General features: G+C 44.0%; 1 non-coding gene across 1 annotated transcript; it reads right to left on the bottom strand.

The window, feature by feature from the left end:
- Nucleotides 1-1,363: 1,363 nt before the first annotated feature.
- LOC145412290 (5S ribosomal RNA) lies at nucleotides 1,364-1,482 on the bottom strand. Its single transcript, XR_013899552.1, has one exon. It is a non-coding gene; the product is annotated as a 5S ribosomal RNA (ribosomal RNA).
- Nucleotides 1,483-19,432: the final 17,950 nt, after the last annotated feature.

Raw genomic sequence — 19,432 nt, forward strand, 5'->3', positions numbered from 1 at the left:
AAAAATTCTTGGATAACCGAATTCGCGTGTAAAAATTCCGCGTGAATTAAGGGATAACCTGTACTGTGTATGTTAGTTATGTTGTTATAGGTAGCGTAAATTCCAGAATGCTCTAGAATATCGGAATAATTGCCGGACGACATTGGAGAATTTGGACAAAGTATGATAATAGTCCAGGGAATGGTATGTGGGGCTGGACTTTTGCGATTCCCGGACTTCTGGGGTTCCCGGACTGGTCTCCACCCCTTTTAGTCCGGGAAATCGAGGGTCAAGTGTACTGTATATATTTCATGAAGCTGTCGAACAGTGAATGTAGCATCAGTGGTCCCTTTGCCTGGCATAAACCCAAACTGCATCTCATCAATATTCACTCTTTTTCTAATAATACCTTCTAGAACTCTATCCATTACCTTCATTAACTGGTCTAAAAGGTTTATGCCTCTATAATTTCCTCTTGCCAGGGCATCACCCTTCCCCTTGTACACATTCACAATTACACTCTTCAGCCAATCATCTGGGACAACACACTCATATATAATCATATTTATCAGTTCAATGACTAACCTCACTCCTATATCTCCTGAGGCCTTCGACATTTCAGCAGTCAACCCAGACATACCTGCTGCCTTCCCAACCTGCATCCTGCCTATTGCTTCACTCACAATAGCAGTGTCAAGCAAAGGCCAAGGGCCAAACACTGGATCTGCTGGCTCCAAACCTTCCCTGTCACAGTCAAACTCCTTGTTCAGCAACCGGCTGTAATGCTCTCTCCATGCATCTTTAACCCGCGCCGTCCCGGCGACGTGAATTAATGCGGCAACATTGCAAGGTCCCTAATTTGCACAATTTTCAATTTTTGTGAGTGATTTCGTGAGTGATTTTTGGCACGTATACACGGGACACCTTTCCTCTATTTCTCTACAAGATGCCAAGCAGGAACAATGTCTTACACCGCATAACCTCTCCCCCCCCCCTGCACGCCATTGTCTCGACAATTCACTGGTTACCAGTGACCTGGCCAATAAAGACATTCAGGGCCAGAGTGATTTCCCAATCGATAACAATGTGGAGGACAAAGTTTACATAGCATTAGAAGAAGAAACAGTCAGAAATGATGATCAGGTAATGTGGGGAAAAAAAGGTCATGAATGGTGATGAGTTAGTGAATGAAACAATGCTTATAATGCCTATATGACTGCTTGAAAACCAATATACTCTTGTACTACATATAAATTCGTACCAAGTTTCATTTCATTCATTGCCAGACGCCATGTATCCCAAACGGGGTGGCCAAGGGCTTAGAGTTAATTGTTTTACAGGGAGGGGCACTAATCCTCCACCAACCCCACTTGACACGTAGGGATGCCAACAGCATCTGGTGTTCCCAGGCGGTCACCCATCCAAGTACTAACCAGACCCAACGTTGCTTAACTTCGCTGATCGGACGGGAAGCGGTGTACTCAACGTGGTATGGCCATTGGCTTAAATAAATAAATACTGTTTATGAGTGGATAAAATAGTTACCCTCCCGTAGAACTCGTTTTCTTTGGTGCCAGCCTGTTAGAAAACCCAGTCAGGTAAGGAAGTACTCATACCTAAATCCGGTATTTTAAACCTCAGGTGAGCGATTTCTCTATGAATTTTCGATGTTTCTCACCAAAAGCGGATGTTTGAGCCAAAAAAAAAAAAGGTCCAAAAATGTCGGGATGGGGCGGGTTAATGTCCCCACTGTTCACCACTACCCTTCCTTCATCATTCTTCACACACTGCTCACCAGTGATGTCCCTATTCACCCCTTTCATCTGATTTCCCACCAAAAAGAATCATGTTCTTCCCTTCCCACAATATAGGTTATCAAGTATAAGTCTGTTTGACTCTGACTTCGCCCTGTATACCTATTTGCTAGCCCTACGTTTGGCACCCAAATATTCGTCTTTGTTACCACCCTTCTTCCATTCCCAGAAAAGCCTTGTTTTCTCCTTAACCCTTCCTCGCCGGGGGGTTCCTGGCCGCGGCACACGCCTCCCTACAGGTGATTTCCGAGATTTTGGGAAAAATACCCTTACTTCAAACCCTTATATCTGACGAACTATGATAGCTAGAGATTCAAATAAAAGTTCATAAGACTCAACAACTCTTCCTCTTTCCAATGAAGGTATCCCGAGGTCTCCAGGTGGTCCCATCAGTGAGTAAGGATGAGTTGAAGACGAGTGGTTTTTCATATTTTGCGCACTGCTCCGAGCGTGAGCCACTGGTTGCGGCCTTGGCCCAGCCGGCTAATGTTGGGAGCACTGTCTGGATTGGTGATTGTCACGCTGCCCGTGCGTCCTTGGAAGGAATGCGGAAGATTCCAATCGTTTTTTCCACTCCTCCTTTCTCACCGCCATGAAAATGAGTCATCACCCGGTTCATGTGGCTCACCCAGGGATTTACCGCCCGCTCCATAATGCCTCTATGCCCCGTAGGTGTGTGGGAAAGGAAATTCATCATTCATTCATTGCCAGACGCCATGTATCCCAAACGGGGTGGCCAACGGCTTAGAGTTAATTGTTTTACAGGGAGGGGCACTAATCCTCCACCAACCCCACTTGACACGTAGGGATGCCAACAGCATCTGGTGTTCCCAGGTGGTCACCCATCCAAGTACTAACCAGACCCAACGTTGCTTTATCTCGTCTTTTTTCTGTACTCACTTCCTCCATAAGGAATATTTCTCCTTTACCTCGTTTTTCTGTTCTCACTTCTTCCGTAAATAATCATATTTCTCCCTTACTATGGCACTTAGAACTGCACTGTACATCGTCATTACGCATAATTATACTTTGACGAGTAAATGTTGTTGCTCTTTCACGCATTATCGTAGAGTATGAGGTAATTATTTGTATTGTAAATCTTACTGCTTTGTACTTATCAGGGTTATAGTGAAAATCATATAAATATTTCACAGAACTAACATTATTTGTACGTCACATCACAAATACACTGATGCTCATATTTGGCACAATCTCCCTGAGTATTGAGTGAAATAATTTAGGTATAGCCAAGCAGGTATTGTTCTTTGTGGCCCGCTCACAAGTGGTTTTCTTTCAGGTAACACGTAGGCAAATGCAAAGTATTTCCAATAATTTTCAAACCAATATTCAATACACAGTATCAATTTCTGTATTGCACTTACTATAAATCACTTATTTTGCACTTGCTGAACTTATTATAAATGACTTACATCTTAGCACTTACTATACTTCACTCATACTATCACACTTTTCACTCATTTATGAAAATACACAAACCTGTGCATTGCTGTACATTATTTACACTTCCCCACACACCTGCTCAGTACTCACGCTCGGAGTGATACTCTGAGAAGCATTTGGGGCATAGGGGGACCTTGCATTCTGCACATTGGTACGAGGTCTCTTCGTGTTGGGGGATGGCGTTTGGTTGTGCGGCAGACGTGGCACCGCCTATATGCCAGACGACCTGCTGCTGTTCTCCCGATCTCCACAATCTTATGCCGATGGAAATACTCACCACAGCTGAGCCTGTCCGCTGGAGCCGCTGTTCCCCGCCTAGCAGCTGTCACCTGAGTAGTTGAATATTGCTCAAGGAGTTCGCGTGCAAGCTCTCTCTCAAACTCTCGTAAAGAGAGAGGTTTCCCTACAAGCTCCTTGAACAGTATGAAACTGTTCAGGACGGTGATATCAAAAAGGTGTAAGAACGCCTTCTTGTACCACCTGCAGGACTTACGTAGGCAATCGACCTTACCAATTTGCATGACCGATTTATCAACCAGCCGCATGTTGATATTGTAATCGTTGACTCCATCTGGCTTTACCACGGGTTCCCTGGTCCTGTAGTCTGTTTTACCAGTTTCCTCCAGCACACCCTTATGAACTGTAGACAACATGTTAACCCGTCTCTTGTCATGCCAGAGAAGGGCTAACATGTTCCCACATTTCTTTGTCAGAAGGGCTCCTTTCACAGTATTTGCCGGAAATACTGGGAAATTCTTTCTGTTGGCCCTAACAGTTCCACAGGACCTAGTACCATGGTCAAGCAAATACTTTGTCAACGCCAGGGCTGTGTAATAATTATCGGTATACAGAATGTGGTTCCTGTTGAAGTACCTTTCCATCAGCACTTTCACTACCGATGCAGAGAATCCATGAGGATCATCGCTAGATATATCAACATCTGTCACTGAGTAAACTATTACATCCAGCACATATCCAGTTTTACAGTCACAAAGCACAAAGAATTTGAGGCCAAATCTGTTACGCTTTGATGGCACATACTGAATACATGCAAGCCTGCCCGTGAATAACACCAGCGACTCGTTAATAACCACTTTCTGGAATGGACGGAAAAGCTTGGAGAATGACTCTTTCAGCATTGTCAGGATTGGTCTTATTTTCCATAACCTGTCGTTCAGTGCAGGCCCATAATTTCAATTGAAATGTAGAAACCTCAGGATTGCCAGGTACCAATCACGGGCCATGTACTTCCCGAAGACAGGTGTGCCAACGAGTTCATCCACCGACCAATAGTCATGGAGCTCATGTTTTTTTACGTGCACCATCAGCATGGTCAGGGCGAGCCACACTAACATCTCCCCCACCTCAACAGCTATCCATTCACACATGTGCGTGCTCTCGCTAGCAGGCACGTCCAGCCAACGCATGCACATGGCCTGGTGGAACTTTATTTCATTGACCAGGTACTGCATAATTGCAGTCGTGAAAATTGCCTTGAATAGACTACTAATAGTCCAAGGCCTGAGGGAAAGTGCATCCTCCTGCACACCTGCACCCTCCTCATTAAATGTCGGCACAGACGGGTCAAAGCCGGCACCATCCTTCTACACAAATGTATCTACTCTACCCACACGTGGTAGAGCAGGCCGTCTGGCAGTTGCACTCCATTTTCCAATCACTTGTGCACGACCACGTGCACAGCCATGGGCAGTGGGGAGGGGAAGGGAGGAGAGGGAGAGGGAGAGGGAGAGGTGGGGGAGTAAGTGGGTGATGATTCACCTGACGTGGAACTATCCTTAGAAGATGCTTGGCGCTGCGTATCACCATGTGGCTCCCGTCTAGGCAATACTACTCCTGAAGGGCCAGGTTGAGGCGATTCTGCCCTTGAAGTGGTAGGCTGAGGTGTGGGGGAGTGGTGGAGGAAGATACGTCGGCGAGCAGGTGGGGAGAGTGTGGGGGAAATGGCTCTATGGCGTTCTTTCCGCAGATGTCCGCCAGGTCCACGGCCACTTTCCCGATCTCCTGGGTCATCTACCGCCTCCTCATCAGCAAAATCATCACTCTCGTAGGCTGTCCCTTCCTCCTGTAGAATTTGGAGAGCCCTCTCTGGCGTCAGAGAGCGAGTAGGGGATGGAAGGCGAGAGAGCTTGCTTTCCACGTGGTAGCTCTCTTTACCCTCAGACGACGTACTTTCACTAAATGTCCTAGATGACCCAGTTTCGTCTAGGGCGTGTCCCATGGCACTATTACTAAGCCCTTTCCCTGGCATAAAGGGCATGACTTTAGCGGGGGTCAATGAGGCGATTGGCCCTTCACGTGGTGGAATGGAAGCGGACGACGTCGAGGAAGATGACATGGCTCCTCTCGCTACCACTGTCGAGTACAGACTGAACCGCGCAACCGCGGGGTACCTGTGGGTCCTACCTACCCCGTAGGTATCACAGAAAATGGTCCCGTGCTCAAACAGTGGCGGGAAGGTGAGTGCGGTATAGCAAGTCAACTGGCAGCCCTGCGCTCCCTGAATCCTGTCGTGCATACACATCAATCGGCAGATAAGGGTTAATTGCTGCTTCTACACTCCCATTCCATCACCAAGTAACTTTATGTCATGGTGGGTTTCTTGTCCATCCACATACTGAATCAGTAACTCTCAAGAGATTGGTCTTGAGAGCTCTGTACTGTTCATTAACACTTCCACTCTCCTCATCTCAATATAGAAGTCTGAGTCACAGAGACTTTTACTTGATAACCTAAATCTTGGGCAAAGGAAGAATATGATATTTAAGGTGGCAAATCTGATGAAGAGGGATAATTGGAATATTATAGGTGAGCAGTGTGTGAAGAATGATAAAGGAAGGGTGGTGGTGAACAATTGAGGATATTAAAGATGCATGGAGAGAGCATTATAGCCGGTTATTGAATGAGGAGTTTGACTGGGACAGGGAAGGTTTGGAGCCAGCAGATCCAGTGTTTGGCCCTTGGCCTTTGATTGATGCTGCTTCTGTGAGTGAGGCAATAGGCAGGATGAAGGTGGGGAAGGCAGCAGCTGTGTCTGGGTTGACTGCCGAAATGTTGAAGACCTCAGGTGATAGAGGGGTGAGGTTAGTCACTGACCTGATAAATAGGATTATTTATGAGTGTGTTGTCCCAGATGATTGGCTGAAAAGTGTAACTGTAAATGTGTATAAAGGGAAGGGTGATGCCCTGGAAAGAGGAAATTATAGAGATATAAAGCTTTTAGATCAGATAATGGAGGTAATGGAGAGAGTTTTAGAAGGTATGATTAGAGAAAGAGTGAATATTGACAAGATGCAGTTTGAGTTTATGCCACGTAGGTGGACCACTGATCCCATATTCATTGTTCAACAGCTTCAGAAAAAATATATTGGTAGGAGAAGGGATCTGTATTTTGTTTTTGTTGATTTGGAAAAGGCCTTTGACAGAGTACCTAGAAAGGTGGTGAAGTGGGTAATGAGAAAGCTTGGCTTGGAGGAGTGGCTTGTTAGGGTGGTTATGGCTATGTATGTGGGTGCTCGCACCCAGGTAAGAGTGAATGGAGATTTGAGTGATGAGTTTTCCGTGAATGTTAATGTGCATCAGGGGTCAGTTTTGAGTCCCATGTTGTTTATCTGGTACTTGAAGCCCTCTCACGTGATTTTAGAAATGGACTCCCGTGGGAGATGTTGTATGCCGATGATTTGGTGTTGATTGCAGAGAACAAAAGGGAGGTGGAGGAAAGGTTTAGGAAGTGGAGAGATGGTATTTTTTTTTTTTTTTTTTTTTTTTAAATAACAGAACGGAGGAAGGAAAAACAAAAGGGGAAAAAAAATAATCCATACACCAGATTACTGGTGTCCTCTGTTCATAAAATATCTGTAACAGTTAGACTTGAAAAGTTGTAGGTTGAAATTTGGAGGAAAACAACTCTGGGGAAGCGAGTTCCAGAGAGATGCAGTTCGGGGAATGAAAGAATTCTGATAGGCAGAAGTTCTGCAATATGGTTGAGTGACATTCCAGTCATGAGCGCTACCAGATGCCCGTGTAGCACGAGGGAAGGCATGAAGAGGTGGCACCATGGACGCAACTTCGTCTGAGGGGTACAAGGGCTTAAGGGTAAATGCAGATAAAACAAAAGTGATGATATCTAGGGTTGGTGGCGGTACTGTCAAAGACGAGGGAGAGTGGCCATGTGCAGTTTGCCACAAGGGTGTGGGAAGTAATTCCATCTTGTGCAGTGTTTGTGATAAATGGGTGCACAAGAGCTGTAGTGGTATCAGAGGTAGACCGAGATAATGCTGATTTTATGTGTACGGCGTGTCAGGGAGAGCAGATGGAGATTGTCAGGCGTGAAAGGATTGAACTTGCTGATGAATCTCTTGAGTGTGTGAAAGGGTTTTGTTATTTGGGAGACATGTATGCTGGAGGTGGGGCTGGAGCTAGCTCTGTGGCTAGGGTGAGAAGTGGTTGGAAGAAGTTCAGGTAGCTGTTGCCTCTCCTGACATTGAGAGGATTCTCCCTAAGTGCTAAGAGGTCTTTATATGCAGCATGTGTTAGGAGTGTAATGCTGTGTGGTAGTGAGGCCTGGGCATTAAAGGAGGAGGATATTCACCAGCTCAGACATGCAGAAATGACACTGATTAGGTGGATGTGTAGTGCGTCTCTGCGTGCAAGGTCTGGGGGGCTGAGTTTACGATGGAAGAGTTGAGAGGTAGGATGGGACTGGAGTGTATTGATGTTGTGATGAGGAGAGGTAGATTGAGATGGTTTGGACATGTGGAGAGAATGGGGGATAATAATTGAGTAAGGAAGGTGAGAAGCGTTAATATTGGGGGTGGGGTTATGAGGGATAGACTGAGAAAGACATGGGATGAGGTCATTAAGTGTGACCTCAGGGTTAAGGGACTGAACAGGGAGGCTGCAATGGATCATGGAGCATGGAGAGCCGCCATTAGGTGACCAAGGCCGACACATGCAAGCATTTTGGAGCCTTTAAAAATGAAACAAAACGAAACGATCCCTTACTGCGTCGTTTCTCAACTTCCATATTTTCCTCCTAGTTGCATAGGTCCTCATTTTCATCACCTGCTCCTTAAACTTTAACATCCTGCCGTCGGCGGCATGGTGCCAGCAGTACAAAAGTCTCGCTTAATCCCACCAACTTGATGGTGCCGACAGCTAAATTCAAACACTGTAGCTAGTCTGAAACTGCTTCAGTCTAGCTGTTTTTTTTTGCTAAGGAGTAGCTTAACATATTGGCAACACTGCCCAAGAATTTGTAGCACAGAGTTTGTTTCTGCGTGGGTGGGTAACATCAGTGTACCACTGCCCGTCATAACGTCAGGATGTCACGAAAATCACGCCATGTTTCCGCCTCATTGGACTGGAGGAGGCTGTTGAAATGGTCACACGGGCCCTTCTGTCCCTTCATTTAGTGATTCTTCAGAAGAGGAAGACCTGGATGACTTCAGGGGAGGAATATGAGCCAGTGGAGGAAGATATTGAGAACGGGGAATCCCCCCTCCTCCTCACCCGTTCTCTCTCATCCTTTCCAGCTGGGTTGGAAAACGTCGCTCACGGCTAGGGAACCTGGTCAAAAAACACGACCGATGGCCATCTTGCTCTTATTTTTCCTATAAGGAGTACTTTTTTTTTGCTTTTCCTTGATTTATATATCCTTTTGGATTGTTTTATGCAATAAAATTTTTTTCCGTTTTGGTCCAGGATTGGGTGGGTATAAAATTGTAAAAATGCCTGGAATGATACGGGTTAAGCACCGTGTCACATATCAGTAACTTGTATTGCTGCACACACTCCTCGTCCCCCATAACTTTAACATCCCTTACTAAGCTATCAGCCCTCCTGACGAGGAAGTAGTCTATCTGGCTGCTGTTTTCCCCAGACTCGTATGTAATCAACCTGCTCTCTTTTCCTAAAATGTGTGTTGCACACAGTTGTGTTCATTGCCTCCCCAAACTCAGGTATCCTTTCCCCCTCCTCATTTCGTGTTCCATATGCACATCCCCCATGTACAGTTTCCTCCACTGCTGCATTGGCCACTTAGTGTTTTCATTGTGCGGGCTGTCTGAGGTGTGAACCACCTGAGTATTGGAATGTGTACGAGAAGCAGAGTTGGGCGAGGCAGGCAGTGGGCGGTTGGGGGTTTTATGCTGGAGTAGAGGAGGTAGAGGGTTTGAAAAACTAGTGGGTGTTTGAGAAGGTGGAGGAGACAGTATGAGGTGCATTATTTATATGAGAAGGAATTATTGGGTAATTCAGTCATTAAATTGTGTTACTCCTCACTGTGGTGGTATGAGTGGGAGGCAAGGCTGGGATGGAGGTGGCAAGGGTCAGGCAGCTGCTTGCAGCAGCAAGCAGATCGGACTTTGTGGATTCAGAGAACATTGCTGCAATCCCACCTGATCCCCTTGACAGGCTGTTAGTGTAGCTCACCCTACTCCTATATACCTACACCACACACTAGACACCATAGAAAATGGGTAGGATTTCAAACTCTGGTAGGAAATGCAGTGTCTATTGCCATCATCTAAACTGCCCCTGACTACCTATACCATGAAGGCTGTGGCCATCATCCAAGCTCTGTGGGTTAAGTGATTGTCACATTGGTGGTTAACGCCATCTTGTGGTGTGCTGAAGATAGATGAACACCATCTTAGAATGCTGTTTTTTGTACTAAGTTACCTTTACCATTGCTGATTTATCCAGAGCTGCCCTGTAATTTCGTAACAACCCAACCTACTGTATTTCCTGCTATATATAAAGCCCCCCCCCAAAAAAAAATATATATACTGTATATGCTAAACACACACACACACACACACACACACACACACACACACACACACACACTGACGTTTTGGTTTGGGACAGGCCTACAGGTTGAGGTGGCTGGCATGAAGGCCACCAACAGTCAGAAGCAAATCACTCAATGGCCTTACTGATTAATGATAACTGTTTTAATAATGGGGACATAGATTAGCATTTATTCTCATAAATACAGTGTAAAGGCCGGTTCGCACAAGCAAAATTGCAGTCGTTTTTTTGCCAGGATTTGCTTCCGGCCGCTTTTTTTGCTGGTATGGAGAGACCGACTTGTCAGTCTTTTTTTGCTGGAATTAGAGCCCCCACAAACTCCTGAAAGTTACCAATGTTTACTGGATCACTAATAGCATGGGGTCACTGCCCACTCAGAGTCACTACCCACTCCTGTCAGGATTATTACTCATGCATAAAGCATTATACCAGTATTATATTCATCATAGATATTTTACTGATGCTCTAAATGAGACATGCTGAAAAGTTCTCCATGGAGTTTACTGAAAAGCATGAAAGCTTATTGTGTGCATTTGCATTCAGCACATTTTTACCAAGTGTGATGAATCTCACTTGTTGGTAAACTATATCATACCAGTACAGTTTCCAAAGATCGTAATCTTTCACCTGGCAAATCCTGACATGATTCTGTCTGTTATACACATAATAATAGCAAGAATTGCGTGGCTGAAATCTTACTGGGCGGAGATCAGCCACCCAAATTTTTAAAGGCTTGATATTCCTTTTGCTTTGAGTAAAGGTCTCAGTTCTGCTACAATCTATTTTTCCACGTATATTTTAACAGCGCAATCGACCATGGTACTATATTTTTCGGAATCACTGGGTAATATCAAAAGGCGTGTGGGTCAGGTGTGGTGTATACACACCATCAGCGCTGCCCTGGGCCCCTGGTGGCGGGCACACAAGCTGCGCCACGCCGCCCACGAGAAAACACTTCTATACGAACTCAGTGGGTTCATATGATCTTCGATTGTTTAACCCCTCTGTGGCTGCCAGCGTTGAATGACGATTAGCCAGTCAATGACCGCAGGCGCCGTTTGAGCGTGGCCTATAAAAAACTGCAAAAATTTTTTAGAAGTGAACGAATGTTCTGAACATCTTCACACTGACCTACACTACACACCCATACACCTCATCAAGCAGTTCAAAGTCTGCTGCTGTGATAAGTGGATTTTCGATTTTTTTGCTCCTAGCCATGCCAAAACAAGTACAACTACACCCATTATCTCAACCCAGGCAGAACATATCATCTTTGTCCTCTCTTGCAAAACACACACAACCACCTGTTTACGATTATGAAGTAATACAGGCACATACCAAAAAAGACGTGAAAAACACAGTTTTGTGTTGGTATCTTTACCTATTTGCTAATGTTTGCTGTAATGGTTTGGATCATTTGATGCAGTGCAACTTGTAGAAAAGTGTGAAAACTTTTGGGAAGTGAACGAAAATCTGGGACATGAGACTGACCTTGACTTCACCCTCTCACATATCATCTGTCAGTTCACCACCTGCTGTCATGACGAGTTGATGTACGATTTTTTCACTCTTGGCCATACCTAAAAACACATAGTTACACCCATTATCTCGACCCAGACAGAAAATACAATCTTTTTCCTCCCTTGCAAAACACATACAATCACCTCTTTATGAGACAGCAGTATATATATTGTGAAAATAACAAGGTAAAATGATAAAGATGAACATAAAATGATAGAGAAAGATGAACATGTTATTATGGAAAAAATACGTTTTCCCTAGTCAGTAAACATATTTATTTCTGTTTTATATCTGTATTCCTAATAATTAGACTTCTGAAACTGCTTTATGATTCTATTTTTAGCCATGCTCATGGTGTGGGAGCTCGAAGTTGCGACTCAACTTCCGCATTGCTAATCGGATCTGACCCTCCACTTTATTCTCCTGTGGCAGAGTCTAACCTTGGAGGACGTGCAGTTTTCTCATTTAGGACCGAAAATTAACTCTTTCACTCCCTTTTCCAAGCATGGGCACAACGATAACGTAAAAAATAATCGAAACTACCATAAACATATTTTATATCGAAAAGGTGAAAAAGTATTCATAACAATTTTTTTCCAGCCATTCTTAACAGGTTATGTACAGAAATCATTCTATATCATCATATCTCATATATGCACAACATTTCAGCACCGTTCGTATTGTTTTGGGAGGTAAAAAAAAGAATAACAACACCTGCCCAGTTGCATTGCGGAGGGCCCCTGGGCGGCGGATATTGGTTGCTGATATTTCTGCAAGTTCTGCGCTCCATTGCAAGCCATAAAATGGGTCTAGGAAGCTGGGATTTGCACTGTTAGGTGCATCTGAACTTTCTCTTTAATATGACAAGAAAAAAAAATCAGTTTTCGAAACTTCAAAAAATGGCCCCGGCGTCGGCCTGGCGTGCACGGAAAATTCCAGGCCTTCAGCCACGGAGGGGTTAAGTACTGTACCATATTTCTTTCATTTCTTATGTACGGTAGGATGCAATTTTTTTATACTCACAATTCTTCCGTACAGATGTACATTTACCACCAATAAAATGACTGTGATCAATACTCCGGCAGCATAATAATCACATGTAGACTGTCGCTAAACTGAGATGGACGCAACCTTCCATTTCTGTTATATTTTGATAAAGAAGCCATTTTTTTTCTTCAGTATTATATGTAGATAAATAAAAAAATATCCTATTTACAGTAAAGTAACACAAAAATTGTATAACGGTAATTCAAGTTGACCCCACTTTTGCATTTTACGTTATCTTGCGAACGGTGGCATCTTTTTCCAGTTTGTGGGGGCTCCTTTTGGTAGAAAGAAGCCAGGCTGATTTCAATGGAAGCACCGAACAAGGCAAAGCTCTGGGAATGATGACGAATACGACATCTGGTGTGTTTACACTAATACTACTACCGGTACTACTACTACTCTCACTTTAACGTTCATTCCAGTTTGGGTGTATATGGTATGAACATGAGTATAAAAGTATGATTATTTAAGTATGAGTTAAAGGTATACACAAGGAATCTTATACATGATTTTATGCTTAAGAAAATTCATGCATATGGCCCCTGAAGCCACCGGAAAGCTGTGTGACAGGCCTATTCACACAAGCTAAATCGCGGCCGTGAGGGCTCATCTTGAAGTAGGTAAAGTGCAAGAGCAAGAACTGCACAGGTACTGTAGTATGAGTATTGTGGTCCATCTTTGTTTGTAAACACTGTTGCCGTATTCCTGCCTCTGCAGTCCTCGTATATGTGAACACCTTTCCAAGAGAAACCCCCAAATTGGCTTTTTTTCCCCAAAAAATTGGCGAAAAAAAATGCCACGATTTTGCTTGTGTGAACCGGCCTTAAGGTAATCATTCTGTGGGTTAGATAAGCACACACATTATGGATCAAGTTACTGCATCATGCCAGGATCAGTGATAATTCGTAAGCAAAAAACAGCTGATTCCGTTGAATGCAAGGCAGTGGTGAATGCAATCTAGTTCTTGTATTTCCACTTTAAATAAATAATTTAATGCCAAATTATTATTCTAACCTAATTTATGATATTTCATTCATTCATTCATTGCCAGATGCCATGTATCCCAAATGGGGTGGCCATGGGCTTAGAGTTAATTGTTTTACAGGGAGGGGCACTAATCCTCCACCAACCCCACTTGACACGTAGAGGGAACGTTATGCCAACAGCATCTGGTGTTCCCAGGCGGTCACCCATCCAAGTACTAATCAGACCCAACGTGTTTAGATAAGTTACCATAGGTTAGTTTAGGTTAGATTAAGTTAGGTTATGGTTAAATAAAGTTAGTTTAGACTGTGATAAGTTAGGTTAGGGTTGGCATGGCTGGGTTAGGTTACTTTTGGTTGGATTAGGTGGTTATGTTAGACAGCTTAAGTTAGGTAACACATGTGTTTGAATAGGTACAGTAAGGTTTGGCTTGTGATGATAAGTATTGAACTAGGCCCATGTTGTCCTGTCTGTAATTATTATGGATATGTAAGGATGAATTTATTCAGCTTTTGGAAGTACAGTACATACTGAACTGGAAGGGTTATATACGAGGTGCTATCCATAGTCTTTTGGACTAATGCTATACTAATTTGAAAGCTCACCATAGCTCCTATTGGCCACCACATCACCCTTGAAGTAGTTCCCCTGTGCATTGATACACTGGTCCCAGCGCTTCCTCCATTGCTGGAACGCTCCATGGAAGTCCTTTCCAACGAGAGTGTCAAGCACTGCCTGCTGTTCCTTCTGGATGTCCCCAGTTGTATCAAATAATGCCCTAGCTTAATCTTCATTTTTGGGAACAGAAAAAAGTCAGAGGGCCTGGACAAAAAGGTTTCATCCTCTGAGGTGAATCCAAGAAGCTCATTGCAGACATCAGTGCAATGCTGTATATGGTCAGCTTTCAGGAGCCTGGGGACAAATTTGGCTGTGATGCAGCACTTGCCCAATTCTTCAGTGAGAATCCTCTGACATACCACAAAACCAGTTCCCACCTCCTCACCAATATCGTCAATGCTCCAGTGTTGATCCTTGCAGATGAGCTACTGAATGTTTGTGACATCCTGAGTTGTGCTGATTGAGGGCCTCCCTGCGTGGTTGTCGTCATCAACTGATGTTCGACCGACTTTGAACCTTGCATGCCACTGAAACACCCGTGTCTGACCAAGAGATTGCACACCAAACACTTATTGAATCATTGTCAGGGTCTCATATGCATTTTTCCTGAGATTTGCAGAAAATTCGATGCAAATTCACTGTTCCTTCTTTATATGTCTCAAAAATCGCCTGACGACACATGCACGAGAGCAAACAAGTGAATGTCACAAATCCCCACGTCTGCCTAGCTCCTTGCCATGTGACACACTGACTGACAATCCATGTTGTACTTCCACCTAGAGGTGCATTGCGTTACTACAGTCCGTTTAGGCATCATGATCCCTGTCCTGAAAATTTTGGATAACATCTTGTATGACTTTGAATCCAGTGCAGTTGCCATTTTTAACATCGTATAATTCTAAAGGGATTGTCAGTGACAGAACGTAGAATGTCAGTCTTATGATTTGAGAGGTTTTTGGCGGTGACAGAACTTAGAATAAGTCAGTGTAACGACATTAGGCTTGTATTGGTAGCATCCAGTCTACATTAGGAAACAAATGTGAGAGCAGTCAGTAGCTACCTATTGTTTAGCAGTGCGGAGGTGGCACTAGTCAGAGTAGCTTGGCACCCATATTCACCACATAGGACTTGCCAGATGTGTGATAGAGTCAGTGGTTGTTTTTTGTTGTTGATCAACCCCAGACTGTCTGGCCAAGCAGACCCATCAGCTACAGGCAAGCAACACTACAGGGTTGTCCCATGCAATGACCTGATGTTCCTTTGTGGCTGACAGTGCCTGACCCAAGCAAGGTGCGGGGAATAGTGTGGTTTGGTTCCTGGATGAATGCCACATTTGCATCTCCACCCAGTTAATAGGGGCACCATTGCAGGCCCCACTTCACCCTGTAATTTGGTTATATTGTTACCAACCAGAGTTGTATTGGCTTCATGGGTTATAGGAGACTATTAGGCTTGTCACTGAGCATAGAGCTATCTGTTATGGAAAGGAGGGTAATAAAAATTAACAGAAAGGGAAAGGAGAGATAAGATAAGAGGAAGGCACACACAGAAATAAAATGAGAAGGGGGAAGGGAGAAGTTTAGTACTACCATACATTAAGTGAGTGGATGATGGTTGCCACCGCCTACTACCTTCAGGCATTGTGTAATTCCCTGACTGCGGATAAGGTGGCAAGAGCGATACCCTTGTTGCGGCTATCCACACAAAAGTTACCCATTTTCAATGCAGTAATTTTCATATTAATAAACAAGTTTAAAAAAATAAAACATGAACACGAAAGCAAAACCTTTCTTTTTACCAGTGAGCACATCAGTGAATGTTTTGATGCTCCAACCATGCCGTAGAGAGAGAGAGAAGGAACGCCATTTTTGGTGTTTTTTTTGCATTGCTTTAGCTGTCCATCGCACATGACCACCCATACCACCGCTCATCGCACTTCATTTCCCAACCACCCAGCACTCTACATATCACTTTCTTTACATTATCTTGAATGGCTCACTTAGCACTTCAAAATAATTATTTTACAAACATTATAAAATAAAATAGTGTGATACTGAACCATGAAAAACTACTCAGTAATAGTAAATGACACTAAACATATGATATTTACATTATCTACACTGGGCACTTTCATTTTCCTTATATTTTAGTCGCTTACACATACTCTCTATCACTTATTTAAATTTGTTCAATCACTTTTCCAGAGGGGCTAGAAGTTGACGAGCGTTTGAAAGTCAGAGTGGTGTAACAGAGATGGGTTGGTGCTGCTTGGAGCATGGTGTGCTGGCTTGTTTTTCCAGAGGTTTTACTGTATATTCCTCACTACTGTAGAATCAGTAGAATCGCTGTCACTAGTAGGCCCATACTTCCTATTCTGTCGAATATGACCTATAACAAGTCTTTTCTTGGTAACACCAAGCAAAGTTGAGGGCTGGGGTGAATGCAACGAACCACCTGTAGATGCCATGATTTCCTGAAGCAAACTGGGCTCATGTGGTTACATAATGCATGATGTGGTGTGGAGGATGCTAAAAGGATGACCTGGCAACCCCAATCATGGCCGGATGAATACACAAAGTCTGTCTATTGCCAGATGCCTTAATCCTGTAAGGGGTAGCCACAAACATATCGCCTCCATTTCACCCTGTCCCCCACCATTCCACTGTCCTGCTCCCAGCTCACAGTCCCCTCACTCATATACCTCTCCACTCCATCCCTCCATCTCATCCTTGGCCTCCCCCTCCCTCTCACACCCTCCACCTCACTCACATACACTTTCCTTGTCAGCCTGTCACTCTCCATCCTCTCCACGTGGCCAAACCACCTCAGTGTGTTTCTCCTAACGCTTCCTATCACATCCACACCACAATGCTCCATTACATCCTCATTTGTCAGTCCATCTCTCCATGTAACTTCACATGCTCCTTTCAAGTAACTCATTTCCACTGCTGTCACTCTTGGTTTCTGTCCCTCCAACAAGGTCCAAGCCTCACTTCCATATGTTAGAGTTGGTATTGCAATACTGTCATGTAGTAACTTTTTCACTTCCATGCTCACTTCTCTGTTTCTTATCACTGCTTTCAAAGAACCAGCAACCTTTCTTCCATGTTGTACCCTTTCAAGCACTTCACCCTCCAAACTGCCTTCCTTACTCATCACACTACCCAAATACTTAACCCATGGATTTTGCAATTACCTTTTTTTATCCTATCCCGTGGTATGCAAAAAAATGAATTCGTTTTCGTTTTTAAAGGCTTCAACATGCTTGCATGTGTCGGCCTTGGTCACCTAATGGTGGCTCTCCACGCTGCACGATCCATTGCAGCCTTCCTGTTCAATCCCTTAACCCTGAGGTCACACTTTATGACCTCGTCCCATGTCTTTCTCGGTCTACCCCTCATAACCCCACCCCCAATATTAACGCTTCTCACCTTCCTTACCCAATAATTATCCCCCATCCAAACCATCTCAATCTACCTCTTCTCATCACAACACCAATACATTCCAGTCCCATCCTACCTCTCAACTCTTCCATCGTAAACCCAGCCCCTCCAGGCCTTGGACGCAGGGACGCACTGCATATCCACCTAATCATTGTCATTTCTGTACGTCTGAGCCGGCGAATATCCTCCTCCTTCACTGCCCAGGTCTCACTACCATACAGCATTACACTCCTAACACATGCTGCATACAAAGACCCCTGAGCACGTAGGGAGAGTCCTCTTAATGTCTGGAGAGGCAAGAGCTCCCTGAACTTTTTCCAACCTCTTCTCACCCTAGCCACAGAGCTAGCTCCAGCCCCACCTCCAGCACACAACATGTCTCCCAAATAACAAAACTCTTCCACACACTCAAGAGAATCACCAGCAAGTTCAATCCTTTCACGTCTGACAATCTCCACCTGCTCACCCCAACACGCCGTACACATAAAATCAGCATTATCTTGCAGTCTACCTCTGATACCACTACATCTCTTATGCACCCATTTATCACACACACCTCACAAGATGGAATTACTTTCCACGCCCTTGTGGCAAACTGCACATGGCCACTCTCCCTCGTCTTTGACAGTACTGCCACCAACCCTAGATATCCTCACTTTTGTTTTATCTGCATTTACCCTTAAACCCTTTTGCCCCATACCATCTCTCCACTTCCTAAGTGTTTCCTCCGCCTCCCTTTCGTTCTCTGCAATCAACACCAAATCATTAGCATACAGCAACTCCCACAGGAGTCCGTTTCTAAAGTCACGTGAAAGGGCTTCAAGTACCATGATAAACAACATGGGACTCAAGACTGACCCCTGGTGCACACCAACATTCACGGAAAACTCATCACTCAAATCTCCATTCACTCTTACCTGGGTGTGAGCACCCACATACATAGCCATAACCACCCTAACCAGCCACTCCTCCAAGCCAAGCTTTCTCATTGCGCACTTCACCACCTCTCTAGGAACTCTGTCAAAGGCCTTTTCCAAAAATAAAAAATAAATAAAAATAAAGATCCCTTCTCCTACCAATATATTTTTCCTGAAGCTGTCGAACAATGAATATAGCATCAGTGGTCCCCCTACCTGGCATAAACTCAAACTGCATCTCATCAATATTCACTCTTTCTCTAATCTTACCTTCTAAAACTCTCTCCATTACCTTCATTATCTGATCTAAAAGCTTCATACCTCTTTAATTTCCTCTTTCCAGGGCATCACCCTTCCCTTTATACACATTTACAATTAGGGTAGGAGCGTTAGTATCCGATCACTGTGTTAGTGTCCGATCACTTTCAATTTTTCTTGAATAAAAACTGCTACTAGAAAAACTACAAAGATATGTTATCTGGTAGACCACCAAAATGTAGAGGAATGAAAGCTAAATGTTATGTGAAAAAATGAAGTAAATGGTATAAATAGTTTAGCTTCTACCATACTCGAAAGACACGATGCTGTCTATTTTCTCCTGATTCTTACCAAAGTCCGTAAGAGTAGTACATTTTTCATAAATTCTAAAATTATATTTCCTTACGTTTTCTGTTTAATTTTATGATATCATGTTGTTGTGGAATGTTGGAATAACACTAGGATAATCGAAATACTTGTTTAAATTGCACATTGTCCTATCAAGGACAGGTGATCGGATACTAAACCCAAAATCCTCTTTGTGTTAGAATTCGATCAC

The sequence above is a fragment of the Coenobita brevimanus genome, chromosome 92 (genome assembly GCF_032717465.1).
Source record: "Coenobita brevimanus isolate Jiangsu-jjx chromosome 92, ASM3271746v2, whole genome shotgun sequence".
Lineage (NCBI taxonomy): Eukaryota > Metazoa > Arthropoda > Malacostraca > Decapoda > Coenobitidae > Coenobita > Coenobita brevimanus.